The sequence below is a fragment of the Schistocerca cancellata genome, chromosome 9 (genome assembly GCF_023864275.1).
Source record: "Schistocerca cancellata isolate TAMUIC-IGC-003103 chromosome 9, iqSchCanc2.1, whole genome shotgun sequence".
Classification (NCBI taxonomy): domain Eukaryota; kingdom Metazoa; phylum Arthropoda; class Insecta; order Orthoptera; family Acrididae; genus Schistocerca; species Schistocerca cancellata.
Window position 1 is genome coordinate 345,710,572 of NC_064634.1, and position 5,051 is coordinate 345,715,622.

The following is a 5,051-nucleotide window of genomic DNA, read 5'->3' on the forward strand; positions in this document are numbered from 1 at the left end:
CTTATCTTTTCATTATATTGCTACATTCCATCCTGGATTATCCATTGTTTGTTTTTATAACATATATGATACATAAATATATGTGTGTTGTGGTCTTGAGTCCAAAGACTTGTTTGATGTAGCTCCCCATGTTAGTCTATCCTGTTCAAGTCGCTTCATCTCCGAATAACTGATGCAACCTTCTTAATCTGCTTATTGTATTTATCTCTTGGTCTCTTTCTGCGATTTTTACTCCTCACACTTCCTTCCAGTACAAAATTGGTGATCCCTCGATGTGTAAGAATGTGTCCAGTCAACCGATCCCTTCTTTTAGTCAAGTTGTGTCACATGTTTTGTGTCTCCTCAGTTCTGTTTCATAACTCCTCATTGGTTTCATGATCGATTCACCTAATCTTCAACATTCTTCTGTAGCTCCACATTTCAAAAGCTTCTATTCTTTTCTTGTCAAAACTGCTCATTGTCTGTGCTTCACTTCTGAACATTGCTGTACTCCAGACAAATACCTTGAGAAAGGCTTCCCAACAATTAAGTCCATATTCAATGTCAACAAATTTCTTTTCTTCAGAAACACTTTTCTTGCCATTTCCTGTCTACATCTTATATGCTCTATATTTTGGCCATCATCATTTATTTTGATGACCACATAGCAAAACTCTTCTAATACTTGAAATGTCTCATTTCCTAATGTAATTCCCTCAGCATCACCTGACTTAACTTCACTACATTCCATTATTCTTGTTTTGCTCTGTTGATGTTCATCTTATATCCTCCTTTTAAAAAAACTGTCCAGTCCATTCAGCTGCTCTTCCAAGTCCATTTTTTTCTGTCTGACAGAATAACAATGTCGTTGGTGAATGTCAAAAGTTTTTATTTCTTCTCAAACTTAGGTTTGCCTTACCTTAATCCATCCCCTAAGATAAGTCAATAGGATCAGTATTCCCTCATGTGTTCCTACATTTCTCCAGAATCCAAACTGATCTTCCCGAAGTTCAGCTTTTCCATTCTTCTGTAAAGAATTCGTTTAAGTATTTTGTAACAATGACTATTTAAACTGACAGTTCGGAATATTGACACCTGTCAGTACCTGATTTGAAATTGGAATTATTATATTCTTCTTGAATTCTGGGGCTATTTCGTCTATCTCACTCATCTTGCACACCTTTGAAAGAGTTTTGTCATGGCTGACTCTCCCAAGGCTATCATTAGGTCTGACAGAATAACAAGGCTTTTGGTGACCATCAAAGTTTTTATTTCTTCTCCCAGAACTTTCTTACTCCAGATTTTCTTTGGTTTACTTTGCTGCTTGCTTCAGGGATAGGGTACAAACCTCTCACACTCCCTTCTCAATCACTGCTTCCCTTTCATGCTCCCTGAGCCTTTTTTCTGTTTAGGTCTTTCAGTGCTCTGTAAAATTCTTCTCACGGTATCCTGTCTCCCATTTCATCATTGTCTACATCTTACCGCCCAGACGACTCACGGTTCTTTTGTAAGTTCGTGCGTGGCGCACACGTGGCCCCTGGTTGCCTTCCCTTCACCGTGCCCTCCCTCCCTATCCTCACTTCTTCTGCACACATCGAACAAAATGAACGCCATGCCGCTCCAGATTAGCCCGGATTTCATCATCAGTTTGCAGGATGAGATCCCTTTGAAAAATCACTCTCTGGACCATATTCTGGGATTGGTGAGGAGTAATAGGCACCATGACATTGCTGAGATGATCACAGGCACGAAGAGCTGCGGATTGATTGACAGAAGAAGCTTTGATCAACAGGGAGCCCAAGTGCATATTACATGGGAGACTCCACTTCACCAAACTTGTCCTCGATATTTTCCACAAAAAACAATGGCATCTCTCAATGTTCTGATTTATTTTGACCTGCCTATCCACCTGGTTTCCTGTATTGGTTAAAATTTTGTTCCTTTTGCCTGTTCTTTTGTCCTTTTTGGCATTTAGGTCCCCACTTGAGGTTTGACCTCCACTTCAAAATTTACTATTTTTAGTGTGAGCCCTTTGGGGAAGAACTCCCTCCCTAGCATCTACTGTGTGGATTCCTCTTCTGCTTTCCTTCTCTCTCTCCTCCACTGTAGCCCCTTCCACCCTGCAGCACGTGTAGCCAGTCCATGTGGTGGGACTGTTATGTACCCATATGCCTGAGCCCTCTGACAACACAGGGATCACACTACTGATATTTGAGCTGTTCCCTCCCCATGTATGCCAAGGAGTGGTTGTTTATCTTCTTGGAGCATCGGAACGTCGACATTGGCCGTCGTGCCAGACGGCCCTTGCTGTGGCTGGGTGGCGCCCATGGGAAGAGTCCCTGGTCGGAGTGGGTGGTATGAGAGCAGAGGCTTGGCACATAAAGCTGCAGAATTCTGGCCATTCTCAAATGGCCGTCTCTTTGAATGGTGAAGTATCATTGAATGCTGCTTTGTATGACCCGGCAACATTCCCTTCCCTGACTGCACCATGGGAGGAGGGCCAGGGTCGCCGTCTTGGAATGAAACCCTGTCCCTGTTACCTCGTCTGTACTAGGACGGATGGGGACACATAGACCGCCACAAAGCCATTGTTTTTCTTGGAAAATAACGAGGACAAGTTTGGTGAAATGGAGTCTCAATAAGATGCAGTTGGGTTCCCTGTTGATCAAAGCTGCTTCTGCCACCCATTCCGCAGCTCTTCATGCCTGTAATCATCTTGGCAATGTCTTGATGTCTATTACTGGAGTGGCTTGGTGTTCGTTTTGTTCGACGTGTCCAGAAGGGTCACAAAGACAACCACACCAACACTGGTGCCTTCATTCTGGCTTTCAAGGAGGATACCCTCCCAGAGAAGGTCAAGGTTATATGCTACAGATGTGACGTGAGGCTGTACGCCCCTCCACCTATGCAGTGCTTTCGGTGCTTGCCTTTTGGGCGTATTTCTTCCACCTGTATGGCAGACCCTCTGCAGGGTGACTGTGACACCCAATCCATGAGGGAAGCCCCTGTGTTCCACCATCTGTGTGTGTCAATTCTGCTAACCCCCACTCCTCTTGCTCACCGGATTACCTGGCATACAAGAGAGAAATGGCTTACAAGAGAGAAATGAAGATCCAAGAATACAAGTCCCTAGATCGCTTGTCTTATCATGAGGCTTGCAAAAAGTATGAGAGACTCCATCTAGAGTCACTATCTTCAACTTTTGTCTCTGTTACTTCGTTTCCTCCTCCTACCTCTTCCTTACCCCAGTCCCATACCCCTCTCCCCTCCCCCTCCCCCTCACCTCATCAAAGAAGTGCCCCCCTTCTTCAGCACCTGCCAGTGATAGGTCTCCCTCCTGGACTCATCTCCCCGGTGTGTCTCAGGCTGGATGACTCCTGCCACCACTTGGCCACAAGACGCACTATCTGTGTGCCTGAAGGTCACCCGCTCTCTGTCAGTTCCAGTTCTTGCAGATGCCTGTACTCCCTTTGTGCGTTGCCCTCCTCCACCTCTGAAAGAGAAGAAGAAGAAAAAACATAAATCCGAAGACAAGGCACCCCCAATGCCCCTGGAGGTGCCATCTCACTCCTCACAACCTGAGTATGACGTATTTATGGATGTCACCCCATCTTTGTTGGTGACGGGTACTGACCAGAGTGACATGACCTCCTCTCAGCTTCTTTATGTCTAACTTGGACTCTCGCCACATGATCATGCAGTGGAAATGCAACGTTTTGTCTCCTCCTATTCTGCATTCCATCTTGTTCTTCAAGAAACACTTTTCCTTGATGACCAGTCTCCAATATTTCCTGGTTATCGGACGTTCTGTTGGAATCATTCCGGCACTGAGGTAGCATCTGGTGGGGGCTGCACTTTGCTTCGCTCCAATGTCATTAGTGACTGGATCCCCCTATATACCAACTTGGAAGCAATAATGATTCAAGTCCAAACAACTCTGGCAATCACTTCCAGGCATGTCACTTCCTTACGTTGAACTGTCTACCTTAATCCAGAAACTCCTGCCCCTGATTCCCCCTCCTTGGGGACTTCAGTGCCTACCACCCACTGTGGTTGAGTGTCTCTTCAATGGGCAGAGGTCTCCTAATTGACCAACTTATCACAGACCTCAATTTGTCTCTCCTCAATGACAGTTCCCCTATCCACTTCAGTACCGCTCATGGCACCTTCTCTGCTATCGATCTCACAATCTCCCCCCGTGTCCTCGTGGCTTCCCTACATTGGTCATCCCATGATGACCTTTGTGAAAGTGACCACTTTCAGGTGATTCTATTGTTCCCCTGCTGCCGCCAGGCATCCTGCAGGGCCAATTGGACTTTATATATGTCTACTGTGCACTATATATGTCTACTGTGCACTTTGAACCTCCCTCTCGAATTCCATTGATGTAGACATGCAAGGCATCTCTGCCACTATTCTTCATGGTGCTGGCACTGCTATCCCCCTATCCACAGGTCCCCCTCATCATTGACTGGTACCATGGTAGACCAAGGATGTTGCCGTCACTGTCCAGGACTGCCGACAGGTGCTGCAGCGATTTAAGCGACACCCTTCACAGGCAAACCTCCTCGGTTTTAAGTGTCTCAGTTCTAAGGCTCAATACCTTATTAAGCAGAGTAAAAAGGAATGCTGGGAGCACTCTGTTTCCTCCCTGGTGACGTATGCCTCTTCATCGCAGGTGTGGTCCAAGCTACATGTCCAAGGTCCTAACCTCCAAGGTGCCCTGGGCACTGATCCATTGGTCCTCACGCAACACCTCGCGATACACTTCCCGACGGCATTGGCTTCCTATTCCTATCCTACTACCTTTCTTCAGAAGAAACACAGAGATGAACAGATCCCGCTCTGTTTCATGCCACACCAAGCTGAATTCTATAACGCACCCCTGAATGGGAATTCTTGCAGACTCTTACCTCTTCCCGATACACGGTCCCAGGCCCAGATTCCATCCACAACCAGGTGATCCAACACTTGGACGTTCCCCAGAGGCAACATATCCTCAGGGTCTCCAACTGCATTTGGCTCGCAGGTGCTTTACTGTCACATTGGCGAGACAGTATAGTTATGCCCAT